At 43.9% G+C, this 17,235-nt stretch overlaps 2 protein-coding genes across 4 annotated transcripts in view; both read right to left on the bottom strand.

Annotated features, from left to right (window-relative positions):
• Window positions 1–15,641, bottom strand: part of LOC142466734 (uncharacterized) — a 455,555-nt gene extending 439,914 nt beyond the window's left edge. The window contains exon 1 of the mRNA XM_075572084.1: window positions 15,593–15,641. The gene's annotated coding sequence lies outside the window, so the exon portion shown is untranslated. The remainder of the gene's footprint in view (window positions 1–15,592) is intronic.
• Window positions 1–17,235, bottom strand: part of LOC142466726 (uncharacterized) — an 89,829-nt gene that overhangs the window by 3,601 nt on the left and 68,993 nt on the right. Inside the window, exons 2-3 of one of the 3 annotated variants that reach the window (XM_075572063.1) lie at window positions 7,348–7,395; window positions 6,317–6,506 (exon numbers count right to left, since the gene is read on the bottom strand). The gene's annotated coding sequence lies outside the window, so the exon portion shown is untranslated. Of the gene's footprint in view, window positions 1–6,316; window positions 6,507–7,347; window positions 8,324–17,235 lie in introns of those variants that run through there. The other 2 variants (XM_075572062.1, XM_075572061.1) reach the window with 2 other exon arrangements.

Here is a 17,235-nt window from a genome sequence, read left to right on the forward strand (position 1 = left end):
ATCATATCCCCTCTTAGACGCCTCTTTTCTAATGTAAATAAATCTAATTTAGCTAGCCTCTCTTCATAAGTTAGATTGTCCATCCCTTTTATTAATTTGGTGGCTCTTCTCTGCACTCTCTCTAGTTCCATGTCTTTTCTTAGGATTGGTGCCCAAAATTGTACTCCATATTCAAGGTGTGGTCTTACTAATGCTTTGTAAAGGGGCATAATTATGTTTATTTCTCTTCCATCCATTGCCCGTTTGATACAAGATAAGACCTTGTTTGCCTTTGCAGCTACTGCATGACATTGGGCACTATTGCTAAGCCTGCTGTCTACAAGCACTCCTAAATCCTTCTCCATCAAGGATTCCCCCAATATATCTCCATTTAATTTGTAAGTCGCCTTTTTATTCTTGTATCCCAAATGCATAACCTTACATTTATCTGTATTAAACCTCATTTGCCATTTACCTGCCCACGTTTCCAGTCTCTCCAAGTCCTTCTGAAGAGAAATTACATCCTGCTCTGATTCTATTACCTTACACAATTTAGTATCATCAACAAAGATGGAGACTTTGCTCTCGATTCCAACCTCAAGGTCATTAATAAACAAGTAAAAAAGCAGGGGTCCCAGTACCGATCCTTGAGGTACTCCACTCACGACTTTAGCCCAACCTGAAAAAAATCCATTTATGACAATCCTCTGTTGTCTGTCCTTTAACCCGTTTTCAATCCAGGTGCATATATTATTACTGAGTCCAATTTTCTTTATTTTGTACACCAACCTCTTGTGTGAAACCGTATCAAAAGCCTTTGCAAAATCTAAGTAGACCACATCAACTGCATTACCCTGGTCTAGATTCCTACTTACCTCCTCAAAGAAACAAATAAGGTTAGTTTGGCAAGATCTATCCTTCATAAATCCATGCTGACTATCACTAATAATTTTGTTTTCCATTAGGTATTCCTGAATATTATCCCGTATTAAACCTTCAAGTAGTTTCCCTACTATTGAAGTCAGGCTTACAGGTCTGTAATTCCCCGGGTGTGATCTAGCTCCCTTTTTAAATATAGGCACCACATCTGCTTTATGCCAATCTTGTGGTACTGAGCCTGTGGAAATGGAGTCCTTGAAAATGAAATATAATGGTTTTGCTATTACTGAGCTTAACTCCTTTAGAACTCTTGGATGTATGCCATCGGGGCCAGGTGCCTTATTTACTTTAATTTTTTCAAGTCGCTTATGAACTACTTCCTCAGTTAACCAATTGGTCATTAATATGGAGGTTGTGGCTTCCTCCTGTGGCGCTACTATTGAACTTGATTCTTCCCTGGTAAACACAGAGGCAACGAATTTGTTTAATACCTCTGCTTTTTTCTTATCTCCAATAATCTGCCTACCCATCTCCCACTGAAAGGGTCCTATATTTTCTTTTCTCATTTTTTTGTTATTAAGGTACTTAAAGAACTTTTTAGGGTTGACCTTACTTTCTATTGCAATCCTTTTTTCATTATCCATTTTTGCTCATTTAATTGCCCTTTTGCCATTTTTGTTACATTCCTCATAATTCTGATACGATGTCTCTATCCCTTCTGACTTAAAGAATCTAAACGCCTTCCTCTTCTTGTCCATTTCCTCCCCTACCTGTTTATTTAGCCACATTGGTTTTGACTTATTTCTTTTATACTTATTACCCAAGGGTATACACTGATAAGTGTGCTTTTCTAACAATGTTTTAAAGACTGCCCATTTATCTTCTACATTTTTCCCTGCAAAACATCATCCCATTGTATTACTACTAGATTAGACCTCAGTTTATTAAAATCTGCCTTTCTAAAGTTTAAAGTCTTTGTTGAACCCAAGTAATCTATTTTTTGATCATTTATTTCAAATGAGACCATGTTATGATCACTGTTACCCAAATGGTACAGGACTTGAATATTTGTTATTATTTCTACATTGTTTGATATGACCAAATCCAGAACTGCCCCTCTCCTGGTTGGTTCCTCAATAATTTGGGTCATATAATTATCTTTAAATACCCCCAAAAACCTGTTTCCTTTTGTTGTAATGCTAATCTCATTGCCCCAGTCTATATCTAGAGAATTAAAATCCCCCATTATGCAAACATGACCCAGTTTTGATGCCTTCTCCATTTGCAAAAGTATTTTAGCTTCCTCAATCTCACAGATATTTGGTGGTTTATAGCATATTCCCACAAACATTTTCTTTATACTTTTACTTCCACTGCTAATTTCTATCCACAAGGTCTCTACATTTTCATCATTCCCTTCATAGACATCATCCCTTATAATAGGTTTTAGATCTGGTTTAACATATAGACATACTCCACCTCCCCTTCTATTTGTTCGATCCTTCCGAAAAAGAGAATAACCCTCTAAATTAACCGTCCAGTCATGAGTTTCATCCCACCATGTTTCAGTAATGCCTATGATATCATACTGCTCCCCTGTAGCTATTAATTATAGCTCCCCCATTTTATCTGTCAGGCTTCTTGCATTAGCAAGCATGCATTTAAGTTTTTTTTCAGCCTGTACTATTATCTTATCTGCTCCTTCCTTTCTGCTCCCACTTGGTTTAGTCTTTAGAAGTTTTCCAGTATTATCTCTATTTACTATGGGTATCTCACTGCTTGTCAAACTTGCACTTGCCCCCATTCTACCTCCATACCACCTTGTATCCTCATATATTCCATTATCTGTTTCATTCCCCTCCCCCCTCCATTCTAATTTAAAATCTCCTCCAACCTTTTTAGCATTCTCCCCCCTAGCACAGAAGATCCCTCTTCATTGAGGTGCAATCCGTCCCTGGAATATAGATGGCACCTCTCAGAAAAGGAGTCCCAGTGCTCTAAAAATCCAAACCCCTCCTTCCTACACCACTTTCTTAGCCATGCATTAACCTCCCTGATCTCTGACTAGCTCCCTGCCAAAGCGCATGGCACTGGTAGTATTTCAGAAAATACTACCTTGGAGGTCCTTGCCTTAAGCTTTTGGCCTAGATCCCTGTAATCATTTTTTAGGACCCTCCATCTCTCTCTAACTTTTTCATTGGTGCCAACATGTACCAAGACCGCCGGGTGAATCCAAGCCCCCCCCCCCTCCACCCCCCAAACACTCTGTCTACCCGATCCGCAATGTGCCGAACCCGAGCACCCGGGAGACAACAAATTGTTCGGTTCATGCGGTCCCGGCAACAGATTGCCCTATCTACCTTCCTAATAATGGAGTCCCCTACCACCACAATCTTTTTTTGCATCTGAGCATCCTGAGTCCCCACTGTGCTGGAGGAACTATTCCCCTGGATGCTAGAGGAATTAGTCTCCCCCAGCCTTGCCATTTCTGCCCCAACATTCCCAATATCTTCACTCAACATGGCAAATCTATTGGGATGTGTCAGCTCAGAAACGACCTGCCTCTCCCTATTGCCTCTGCTTCCCCTTCTAACTGTCACCCAGCTACCTACCTGCTCCTCACTAACAGCAACTAAGCTACCTACCTGCTCCTTACTAACAGCGCCACCATCTGCACCACTAGTCGAAGCAAGGGCCTGCTCAGTGAGCTCTAATTCCCTTTCAAGATTGCCAATGTCCCTCAATATTGCAAATTGCCTCTTCAGATCAGCAATCTCCGATTCTAAAGAGACCACCTGCTCACACTTCTCACAGCGGTATGCTCCTTGGAACAGCTGCTCCAAGTGCACATACATGTGGCAAGATGTGCATTGAGTGGCATTTTCAATACTGCTCATTCTAGCAACTATGAAGTTTAGAAATACTAACAGTAAACCATACTTCAATAAACTATACCTTGTTTAACCGCTTCCTTGTTCAAACAAGTAAGTCGATAGTTTCAGTTGTGAAGGTATAATTACAAAATGTTTGTACCATGAATAGAATATGTGTCTCATTAGGAGCTCACATATCAGTCACCGGGTGTTCCCGTTACAGCACCATGTACCAGGTCTCTTAATAGTTATAGGATGACCCAACTTTCTGCTAAATCTCCATTGTTAAATCAGGAACCAAATGCACAATTATTGTATTTGAACATATATATGCATATACAATGGTAGCGGGGACAATGCAGACACAAAAACGATGCACAATCATGGAATGTGATTCCAAAAAAAGGAAGCATTCATTACATGGTACATCTACCAACTCCCTTCATTACCTTAGCGGTTAGCCACTAAGGGAGGTTATTAATATATTTTAATATAATAGATGTATTTGTTTATTACTGGGTTTCCATTTAATCGCCAATGTGGATATCTGGGTCCCTCATTAAGAGGCCCTAGTTATCCACAGTGATGATCAATGGTTTTGTGTGTAAAATGTATTTTGAATGTTCTTTTTTTTTTTGTTTTAAAAGTGTACACAGTATATATATTTTTTGCAAATATTAAAAAACACATTTGTCTAATAGTGATATTGGGCTTTAGTCTAGAAGAGGGGCGAAGGTAGGGGATGTTGGTGATGACATAGTTTTTCCTGGGGAGGGTGTTTAGGCTTCTTGTGGGAGGGAGGAGGGGAGAAATGGTGGTGAGAGGGGTTAACCCCTTAATTACCTTAGCGACTAGAATGGCAATGCTTTACTGGCCACTAACGGGGTCAACAGGGTTAGGCAATGTTTTTTAAATAAACTATTAACCCCTTTGGTGCCTGTGGTATACCTTGGAACCACAGGCATGAAACGGGTTAATGTTATTTTGATCATAGGTTTCTGTAATAATAGACATTACAGAAGCCTATGATAGAAATATTATCCCAATGCGATAACACATTATTAACGGTCACGTTAATTCCCATATCGCGAGACTGGCCCAAATATCGCACCAAGTAAATAATTGCCACAATCTTGATATATACCACCTTAAAATTGTGGTAATAACACCCGTTAGTTTATTATTTCCCAGGGTGTAATATTAACTCCACTTTAACATAATTTGTTGCATCTGAGCTGTAGTGTTTTGTTTATGCATTCGGGACAAACCAAGAACTAACCATGCTTTACTAGTCACAAAGGTTGCAAAAAGGGTTGGTAGTGTAATGTCATGTTTATATTAACCCGTGTGGTCAGCTAGTCGTGGACACTGATGACTAGTTGACCCGTGGACTACTAAGGGGTTAATATGTACTGTACTGTATTTTAACAACTATTTTATCATCTATTCCATGTTGGTTTAGCTCATCTTGCCTATGTATATAATGGCCATAATATATATAGGAAAGACAGGTCTAATGCCAGCCTGGAGTAGGTGATAAAATATTTGCGGTATTTCTGCCGTTCATCCTGTTCCGATAAATATATAATACTAGCTGAGAGACCCGGCGTTGCCCGTGAGTGAAATTTCCCGCTAGGAAAAGGTGGGGGGAGGGACAATGGACAGGAGATGGGGTGGGGGGAGGGACAATGGACAGGAGGGGACGGGGACAGTGGACAGGAGAGGGTGACAGTGGACAGGAGGGGGGGCAGTGGACATGTGTGGGGGGGCGAGGGACAGTGGACAGGAGGGGGGACAGTGGACAGGAGGGGGGGACAGTGGACAGGAGGGGGGGACAGTGGACAGGAGGGGGGGGACAGTGGACAGGAGGGGGGGACAGTGGACAGGAGGGGGTATAGTGGACAGGGGGGGGGGATAGTGGACAGGGGGGGGTGACAGTGGACAGGAGGGGGGGAGAGTGGACAGGAGGGGGGGAGAGTGGACAGGAGGGGGGGAGAGTGGACAGGAGGGGGGGTGAGAGTGGACAGGACGGGACAGTGGACAGGAGGGGACAGGACAGTGGACAGGAGGGGACGGGACAGTGGACAGGAGGGGACGGGACAGTGGACAGGAGGGGACGACGACAGTGGACAGGAGGGGGACGACGACAGTGGACAGGAGGGGGACGACGACAGTGGACAGGAGGGGGACGACGACAGTGGACAGGAGGGGGACGACGACAGTGGACAGGAGGGGGACGACGACAGTGGACAGGAGGGGGACGACGACAGTGGACAGGAGGGGGACGACGACAGTGGACAGGAGGGGGACGACGACAGTGGACAGGAGGGGGACGACGACAGTGGACAGGTGCTTTATTTTTGGCCCTACAACGCTGATTCATTGCACGATAATAAGGCACTTCTTTTATGGGCAGTAATATGGCATTTTCGGTTACCACAGCTTGATGTACCCAGCCCCTTAAGTGATATTAAGTTATAGTTGACCTGTAATGGTGTATGAAGATCTATCACTATTTGTAATTTAACATCAGTAATAAGACAATTGAGATGTAAAAACCACGTAACACACATATTCCTGATTACCTTGTGCTGGCGCGTTACTTTTCCACAGCGCACCCCCTTGATACCAAGCTCTTTTCCATATTTATCTCCAAACCAGACCAGAAGCTGTGTGTGTGGGGGAAGGTCTGTGCAGGTTCTGTAGTAGATTTTCCTGTGGTACTGCAACGCCACAAGGTTCTGTTCTTCCTCGTTTGTCACACAATTTACAAACCTAAAATTGGGACAGTTAGTGAGGTCTCAAAGTAATGTCTATTTTATAAAGGAAGAGCTGAAAAAAGATACAAGTTGTTTATAATGTGGCTTGTCTTTTCTTTCTTCTCGATAGTTTTTGAGGATAACAGTAGTTAATGGAGAGCAATGTATATACGAAGGCTCACTTGTATGTACCCCCAGTTTGAAGGGAATGGGAGCAACAGGCCAAACCAGTGACTACTTTCTTATTACTTAAAAAATAATAAAAAAACATTGTTGTATTTAAAAAGTCCCTGACAAGATGACACAAGTAACACAAAGGTGAGTTTCTTCCAGTGGAACTAAACAGAAAGTGGGGTTGATGTAACAAGGGGTTGTAGCAGGAATGTGTTCCATTAGCAACCTGAGCATATAACATGCCCTGGACTGATTTGGAAATTGGACTATAGAAAAAGCCTTGAGCCACAGTCTAATGAGGTAACAATGTCAGTTTGGGCTTGAAACTCTCCCCTGTCATGGCCACGCCGCTGCCCCTCTCCTACCCCCCCCCCCCCACGCATCCCATTGCTCCACATAGACTCCAGATCGCGGACCCGTGCACGCGCTGCCATGCAGTCAGTCGCGGGTGCAGCAGTGACCACTGGGGCTGTAGCCTGAGGCTACATATGGGCAGCAATGGTGCTGAACAAGGCTGTGAGGAGAAGACAGGAGTGAGGGGAGAGGTGCAAAGAGCTGCTCTGATCACATGCTCATTGCCATTTACTTGAGTGGCTGTTAAAGTGCAATTGAGGCTATTGTACTTAAGGGAATCTAGTGTTTGGTAAACAGAGGAGGCAAAGTGTATAAGGAAAAATAACCACCTGCAGATCTCTCTCTGTATGTTCTTGAAAATGGCTGCAGATCAGTACCTGGGAGGCAAATAAAGGGTGTGGGAGGAAGGGGGAAACAGAACACAAACAAGCAATAGAAACACAGTAAGAGAAACAATGTGAGACCGGTAACTCTTCTCTTGAGGGGATATAGGGGAAATAATTGAACAAGCTGTTTGGGGAAAAAATAAAATTAATATTTCTGTTTCTTCAATAGTTTCGGGAGGTTTTGCAAGGATTTGGAAAGACAATAAGTGATGTTAATAGTCACAGAGTAATAGTCTGGAGAATATAGATGTGGTATTAGCTGCCCAGTAAACTAGGTAAAGTAGTGTAGGTGACAGCAACCAAAGTTATCCATAATGTCAACAGCTGCCTCTGGGTAAATAAGGCTTTGAAAAGTGTGGCCCTGCGTTCCTAAGACGAGGAAAGACTTGTGTGGGGTGAGAGGAAAAGGAGTGCTTAGGATAGCTAGCAAGGAGAAAAGGCTGATTGTACAAACTCTTATGGGTTTTTAATCTCAGGATTTATTTAAACTGAAGCAGAGTAGGAAAATGGTATTTAAAGGGGCAGTCCCTCCTACGAAGAAAGTTAACAACAACAATGGCATATTTAATAGGTTAAATGTAGCGAATTGAAGAGTTAAAAAACCTGTCCCAGAAAACAAGGGGTGCATTCTCAGCACTCTTCTGGCACCCGGTGTCTCAGACACTGTGTTTCAAAGTCCTTGGAAAAAACGTCGATTTTGTCAGTGCCACAGACAAACTTGTTAAAACTGTGGTGATCCACTTGGGGAATCACTGGAGATATATCTAGCACACATCTTACTTGTACAAATAAAGTCAATTGACGGTGCTAACTGGATCAGGGAATGTCCTGCAGGTCCCATGTAGTAACACGATTAAGAAGATGATCCTGGCACTCGGGCTTTGCAAAAAGGACATTTATTTCCAGCCAAAAATCTAACGTTTCAACTGCACATGCAGTCTTTCTCAAGGTGAGGGCTATCATATACACAAAAATAAACATATATGTACCTTGTTGTGCTGCGCTTTGTCATGTGACCTGATGCACTTTTTAGCATCTTGTCACTATGGCAATGGAGGGGAGGGCTACTTAGGCGCGTGGTGTGCCGACGCTGAGTCGCGCACACAGAGGTATGTGCGACGTGTTGTGCCCATGACATCACGGTGGAGTCCGATTTTCGCGCCGGATCATCAGCTACAGCACATAAACTTAGGTCAGGTAAGGAGTGTGTATATATATATATACATGTTGTTTTTTATGTGTATATGATAGCCCTCACCTTGAGAAAGACTTCATGTGCAGTTGGATTTTTGGCTGTGAATAAATCTCCTTTTTGCAAAGCCCGAGTGCCAGGATCATCTTCTTCATGGTGATCCACTTGGGGGACAGCTTGCTCTCCGTTGACAGAGTGAGGCGACACTTGTCCATGTACAGCTGCCAGCATCCAAATTCTCTCATTGGCTGTAGCTCTTTCCCCCCATGAGGCAAGAAGTGCTGTGAGTCCAGGGTTAGCGAGTCCAATAGCCACGGGGACTATCCTTCCCGCACCCCCAAGACACAGTCCTTCACCATTATCCCGGTGAGCACAACCTCCCTCCCCATGTCCATCTCCTTCCGGGGCTGGAATAACCTCCTGCACCCCGAGCTGTAGTGTGATCACTGTGCCTTCAGCGACAGGCTCCATGCCCTTAGGATAAGCGATGCCTGCTTTATGCCGTTCCAAATCCACCTCCAGTTGCACCTTTGACTGACCAGCTGTCGATACGCCATAACCCTCACACCGGACAACGATCCGGGCACCATCCCAAGTCCTGAATCGTCCTGCTCGCTTGTCCATGTTTCACCCGCAGGCAAAAAGTTATGGGACAAAGGGTGACTGTATTTTTTCATACTCTTGCAAACCGTGTGTATGCTACCTCTTGCTTTGGGAGTTTGCAACTTCTGAGTCTCCCTCTATGCTATAGGATCCCGCAGGATACTATACCATAGGCTCAATCAGATCCCGCCGCTGCCACCAGAAAAAAGCCTGTCACGGTAGACCAGAACTTTTAACACCAAAATACCCAGATACTTTGATTGGGCAAAGCAAGAGATAAAATAAATTGTGATTTATTTACAGAAATGAACATACACAGCTTGGTTTACAATTACAACGAAAATAAATATACTTTGCGAACTGGGATTCAAAACTAATCTTTCCTAGTTGAAAAACAAACAACAAAATAATCCAGGCAGCTTTTGCTTCAAGTAGCTTCTTCCTGCTGGAGTCCTGTAACTGGACACTTAACCTCTGAGAATCTTAGAGGACTTACTCAGAGCTTGGAATTCTTGGACCACACATTGAATCTCAGGTGAATCTGTTACAGCATGATGACTCTCTTGCCTGATGGGCTGCACAGGTTCTTATAGGGTTAACATTCCTATTCCTAACTAGTGCAGCTTATCTTCTCCGTGGGAATATTTCCTTCCCCCCCATCACGGAGTTGCCAATACTTTGGAAACCTGGCAGAGACGGGGCTTCTCGTTCTGCTCTGGGCATGAGAGAACTTTGCACCTTGGCAGCTTAGCATATGAGCACACAGAACCAGGGGGTGAGGGAGAGCAGAGAGCGATAAAGCAAGGGAAGAGGGGAAGACGAGAGTTTGTGTTATGTTAAGAATTGGAAATAAATACATTTGGAAGTAGTAATCATCCCCTCCGAACTGGGCATTCCTGGCCAAATATGCCCTGGCAGTAAGAGTTGAAGGGCACAAGCAAAGCCCCAACCTCTATACACACAAACACTGCAGCCATCACCTCTATACACACAAACAGTGCAGGGCCCACCTCTATACACACATACAAACACTGCAGCACCCACTCCTGTAGACAAACACACTGCAGTACCCACCTCTAAACACACACACAAACACACACTGCAGCCCCCAGCTCTATACACACAAAACAGACTGCAGCCCCCAGCTTTATACACACAAACACACCCTGTAGCCCTCACCTCTATACACAAAAACACACACTGCAGCCCCCACCTCTATACACACACAAACACACACTGCAGCCCCCACCTCTATACACACAAACACACACTGCAGCCCCCACCTCTATACACACAAACACACACTGCAGCCCCCACCTCTATACACACACAAACACACACTGCAGCAGCAACTTCTGTACACAAACACACTGCAGGGCCCACCTCTATATACAGAAACACACAGTGCAGCCAGGGTTGCCACCTTCTATTGAAGGCTAACCCGGATATAATTTTGTTTTAGATCTTTTTATAATATATTTTTCTTGCCTTTGTCTGTATTCTCCCATTGCCATAACAACGAGACGCTCCGTGACATCAAGTTAACATAACGAGACGCATTACGACGCTGAGGCATCACGTGTTGTCACATTGTCATAGCAACATGTCACCGCCTGACGTCAGTGTCTCGTCATGGCAACGAGGTGTGTCACGTGATGTAATTTGTTTTATAAATAATTTTTTTAATGTGTCCCGGTTTTTCATTTTGAAAATCTGGTCACCCTATCCATAATGTCAACAGCTGCCTCTGGTTAAATAAGGCTTTGAAAAGTGTGGCCCTGCATTCCTAAGACGGGGAAAGACTTGTGTGGGGGGGAAAAGTAGTGCTTAGGATAGCTATCAAGGAGAAAAGGCTGATTGTACAAACTCTTAGGCCTCGGACATGGTGCCTCCAGCCGCACTCCTCCGCGCTGCTGCTCAGGCCCGCCTGCTCAAGCAGGAGCTTTTAGGTGTCCTGGCAGGCGAGGCAGCGAGCGCGCTTTAATGGCGGGTGGGAATTAAAAACCCTTTTAGATCAAGGACTGGAAGACTCAGTAATATCCAAGCAGGAACACAAATTTATGTATAATCCATTCCCCAAAATGGCAACGTTCTATAGTTTACCGAAGGTGCATAAAGACCCCCTACATCCACCGGGCCGCCCAATTGTATCGGGCATTGGGAACCTCACAGAGGGCCCAAGTGTCTATATAGATAAAGTTTTGAGAACATTTGTAAGATCTTTGCCTTCATATGTACAAGATACTCGGGATGTTTGGAAACGCCTAGAAGGAATAACTGTTGATACAAACACAATTTTATGCCTTATGGACGTTGAGTCACTTTATACAATTATTCAGCACCACGTGGGCTTAAAAGCTGTAGCCTCTTTCCTTTCCACTCGTGGCATCAGATACCTCAAACATAACGAGTTCATGTGCGACCTTTTATCTTTTGTCCTAACCCATAACCACTTTACTTTTAACAACAAACTCTACCTCCAGGTACAGGGAACTGCAGTGGGGACAACCTGTGCCCCAACATATACTAACCTGTACCTATAATATCACTATGTGGATTCGCTACATAGATGATATTTTGATATTATGGAAGGGCAGCAAAAAACTATTCAACACCTTTGTGGAAATTCTTAACTCCAATGAGCATAATCTACGATTGACATGTGAAGTCAGTGATAAAAATTTCAATTAATGAAGATGGTACCATCAACACGGTATCACATGCAAAAAAAACAGCAACCAACAGTTATTTAAGGGCAGACAGCCATCACCCGGCACCACTCATCAAAGGCATCCCTACGGGTCAGTTCCTCCGTATTAGGAGGAACTGCTCCAATCTAGTGGACTTTCATTCACAAGCAGAAACAATGAAGAACAAATTTCTCACTAGAGGCTACAGTAAAACACATGTAAAAAAAAAGCCTATAAGAACGCAGAAAAAACAAATAGGGAAGAACTACTACATTCAAAGAGGAAAATGGATATGGAAAAAACCATCAGGTATATTGGTACCTATAGTGCCCAATGGAATCAGATTAAATCCATCTACAGGAAGTACTGGCACATCCTCTTGGAGGATAAAGACCTTCGTTAAGTGTAAAAGCCATTTCCAACAATGGTACCAAAGAGATCAAAAAACTTGAAAGACACGTTCTTTCATAGCCATTTCCAAAACAAGTCTCAATTCCAAACTTGGCTTCCACAGAAAATACAGGGCACCTATAAGTGCGGTACATGCAAAGAATGTACATATATCCATACCAGTAAATCTTTTAAAAACACTAACAACAACAAAACCTTTAAAAAAAAAAAAAAATTAAACGTTAAATGTAGCGATTTGTCAAGTTAAAAAACCCATTTAGCAAACAAAAAATATAACACTTCCATAGAAAAAGTCATTATAATGTTATTAGTCAAAAACAATACATGTTCCTGGAGAAAAACAGAACAAGATTTCTATCACAATACACAAATAAGTAAAATAGTTATATTAACCCCTTGAGTGATGGAGAGGTCACGTGATCGCTCCCTCACTGATGACAGAACGGACGGCGAGACCCCCTCCCTGCACAGGAGCACAGAATGTCATATCTGTTAGGAAAACCAGCAGGATTACTATGACGTAGCTATTACATCATGGGGCCAGACACGGTGACATAGCAGCTACATCAAAAGGGCATCCAAAGGGTTAAATGGTGATTTCATCCTTTTCAAGGAAGTCTTGTACACCAAGTGATTTCATGTTTTCCCGCCGCTAGGTTGGATTTAAAGCAGCAGTTCAAATTGCCTTTAAAAAATAAATAAAATATGTTACCCTTCGATATGCACATCAATGCAATCCCAACACTGACAAGTGATTAGCTAAGTTGCCGATCAATCCGATCTGCTCTGATCAATCGGCGAAGATACAGCTCGAGGGTTCAATAAATCACTGTGTAATGCAGTCAGTGGAACATATATTTATATTCATATGCATTCCACTGACGTGTGCTCGCTCCCAAGCCCTGGTCCTGTCTCATGGGGCTTCTCCAGCAGCAGAATCTCCTTGTCGAAGTAAGTATTGTGACTTGAACTAAACTGGTTCCTGGGGTAAGGTCAGTCTCTACTATTAACCCAGATATATACGGGTGGATATACCAGAGATACAGGTTTAAATCTCTGTCACTCTGGCCCACGACTGCTATGGATTCTACTATTCTGTTTATCCCACTTAAGTCTACTCAATTATTATTATTATTATTATCTAGCCTATGTGCCTACACTATCTATAATAGGAGTTATGTCTTTTAATCTATATATCCCTAATGGTTTGTAGTTTGCCTTATCTTATGCACAGATAAATGTGTGTAATAATGCTGCTTTTGACTGTAAGCTCATCACATTGAACCATCTTTTAACTTGCTCCTTTTCAGCTTTAACCCTTTCGTTTTGGCAGAAAAATCATCTAAGAAAGAAAATATCAGCACGGCTGCTCCCAGCTCTTCAGAATAATTAATAGTCATTAAATATCCTTTATGGCACCAATATAGTGCATGCATGTTGCTTCAATTTACTGTTACTTAAGTGAGAGGCTGCGTCCATACTGCAGCCTTGTGGAGGCGCGCGGAGGCTGAGGGAAAGCAGGTGCTTTCCCTGGCCTTAGTATGTGCGCCGTCCGGGGGCGTGTCTATGGGCGGGCCAGTGAGGCCACGGAGCTGGTTCGCCCTCATTGGGCGAACCGCTCACGTGACCACGCGAGAAATCATTTTTTAAGTGATTTCTCGCACATCGCGCGCACCCTCCCGCTTCCGCGCGCACGCCATATAGACGCTATCACTGCCTTTAGGCAGTCTGATCGCTCAGCGTGCATACACGTCAGCGCGGTCTGCCTATCTATGGACGCAGCTTAATTTATGCAATTTGACTTCTCCACAGTTCAGCAAGTGTGCTGAGCTGTCGGTGTTTGATTATTTTGTTATTGGTTTTCCAGGTTGCTTGGTGACGTGACATCAGCATCATATGACGCTGCGATGACGTCAGACGTCAACCAGGAAGTACTGAGGCTGCAGCGGCTGCCCGACTGTAAACACAGGTGATGGGTTTGAAGTGGATTTTGTAAACCTTAGAGGGTATATATACTTGTTAATTTCACTCATAGTGTGTCTGCACGTGTTGCACGACACAACTCGCCGCCGCTTGAGCCTCCTGAGTGGTGTCCGGCAGCTGGGATCAGCTGGGATTTCATATTGTAACCACAAGGATTACCCAGTATGGGGTTTTCAAAAAAAACTCTGAAAGGGTTAAATAGGTTGTCTAACCAGGCTCTATAAAAGTTGTGTACGACTATAGAGCTCATTACCACTGACGAAGTACGTCACGAAACGCATAGAATGGAGATATCCCTGTCCGTGAGCAGAGGCACCAGGAGTTCGGCGCCCGGCAGTGATGTCATCAAGAGAGACAGTGTGAGGAGTCGCGAACGGTGGAGAGCAGTGCAACACTGATCCCAGCTGCCGGACACCACTCAGGAGGCTCAAGCCGCGGCGGCAATTTGTGTCGTACAACACGTGCAGACACACTGAGTGGTTTTTTTATATCTGTGTGTATTAATAAATGTTTTAATCAGTACTACACTAGGTACTTTTTATTTCACTTTATTTTGGGAGAATCACGCATTGTTGGAGATCCTGGAGAAGGAATGCAGGTGTGGACCTGATCAAGCGCAGGGGAGAGGATTAAAGATACTCATTTTTTGCCAGTGATCAACTTCATTCCTGTAAGTAGGCATTTGTCGGGGTGAAGCAGGCCCCATAATCAAAGGTGCTGCTCAATAATTTGTCCCCTTTATATCCATAGCAAACACAGTTTGGTGGAAAAGGAAGTTCTAAAGCCATCAACGTGGCTAACAGGACTGGTTTTCATAACCATATACGGGACTGGTATTGTACTGTTCTGTACCTGTGATTTGCTTTGTGTGTTCAAGTTCTGTATTTGACAAGTTTTGGAAGACTTGTCTGTCTTGTCCCTAAGGCTGCCATTTCTTAAATCTTGGACTGATCTATTACACTCCTTTGATTGGGACTAAATTTCAATGCTTTAAACTTGTTGATATAAGAGTAGCCCATTTATTATTGGGAGAAGTTATTAAGATCAAACCCACAGTCAGTATTATGTATACACGTGGGGGTCTCTGTATTTGGGGTCAGTCACATCCTTCACCTTTTAGGTATAGCTTTATGAGTACACTAGGTACGCTGCCCAACAGGTATTTTTTAGGATAAGCGCTTTGTGTAAGTAAATAGTTATTTTATTGCAGTAAGGTGTATGGTCTGAGGAGAGGACGTGTCTGTCCTGAAACGCCACGTGTTTGCATATACCTGCTCTGATGCTTTGAATACAAAGTAAGGTTACTTACAGAAAAGACTCCTGTGTGCTTCCTGCACCGCTTTATTTCTTCATCTTCTCTTTCCAGGAAGTGGAGACACTGACTACATCCAGGTCACAGCTGTGTCCTACTGCGCATGCTCACACTAAGGGTATCATGGGAGTTGTAGTTTTTAGACTTCAAAACGGATCACGTGTCACATACTGTGTAGATTAGAAACAAGACAGTAACATTTCCCAGGCACTGTTCTAGGGAAAGATAGTTTCTTCTGCATGTAGATGTGTATACTCCTCCTTGTCCTTAATATATCTCAGTAAAGCTGCTTCAGTTCCTCCCTTTTGACCAATGTTGATAAGAAGGAGGTAACATGGATATGACATAACCCCTGAGGCTGTAATATAACTAAGGCTTGTTTTATAGTTGGCGCGCGCCTGTGCGAACGCTCGTGCACGTGACGCACACTTTTTGTGGGTACGGGTCCGTGCTGTGAGCGACAGGCTTGGAAGCTGTTACTGTGTGTGTAGCTATCTCTCTGTGTGTGTTTGTCACAGGGAAGCTCAGTGTGTGTGTGTGTGTGTGTGTGTGTGTGTGTGTGCGCGTGGGCGAGTTGGTGTGTCTATCAATGAGTGCGTGTGTGTCACCGGAATGCTGCATGTGTGTCACTGGGACCCTGTGTCTGTGCGTATGTGTCAGTGGGTAGTTGTGTGTGTATATGTGTATAGATTAACTTTCAAACAATCATTCATTTTATAATATTTAAAAACTAAAAAAAGACGTGAGAATAAATAATTTATTACCATGTGCAACTTTATATATATATATATATATATATATATATATATGTAACGGTTATTCCCCCCCCCCCCAATCGCAGATCTGATGTGGGTGCAAGGAACATACGGTGTTACCATAGGTGTGGTGCATTACCTGTTGGCTCGCAGGAGGGCTGAGCTTCCGCCACGGGGAACCTGGGGCAATTATACTAGGGGTAACTACTTACTCAATTCAGCGCCTCCACCTGCGATGGCTCCCACCAGAGGGGGAGTGGTTCCTCGCAGGACAATACAATAATCACATACACGGGAATATATATATTAACGAGTGACTTTACTAACAAGCAATATAACATATCACGCAACACCTTTATATAACCTGTGTCCCTCTCTAGAGGAGACACCTACGGCGTCGCGCAGGACGCTTCCCCAACACCAGGTGATCCCACCCAGTGTCCCGAGAATCCCACCCAATGTCCCGCACTCTTGGAGAGAACGTGGGTGACTGCGCAGTCACAGTTACACTAAGGGGCCCGTTGGTGCACTTATGACTGTATGGTACCTGCCGAGCACTCCGGTACTCGGATCAGCAACTGGCTTCGCAAAGGGTCAGACGTGTGATGAATCCGTCTGATCCTCCAACCGAACTCCTTTGTACGCAGACCGCCAGGGCGGTCTCCCTCTGGAATAGTCTCTGCGGACCCCAACGTGGGTCCGAACCGCTTTACAGGAACCGCAGCGTCCGCTGAGTCCCTAACTAACACTTGGTACTAACGTGACAGGAACCCTAACCTAGGGCCTGTCCCTGTGGTACCGCAACCTAAAGTGGCTTTGGGGATAACTCCTAGAGGCCTACCGGGGTTAATAACCTGCCCCACTCCCCTAACTCTTCCCAGCCTT

This window comes from Ascaphus truei, chromosome 15 (assembly GCF_040206685.1).
Source record: "Ascaphus truei isolate aAscTru1 chromosome 15, aAscTru1.hap1, whole genome shotgun sequence".
NCBI classification, from domain to species: domain Eukaryota; kingdom Metazoa; phylum Chordata; class Amphibia; order Anura; family Ascaphidae; genus Ascaphus; species Ascaphus truei.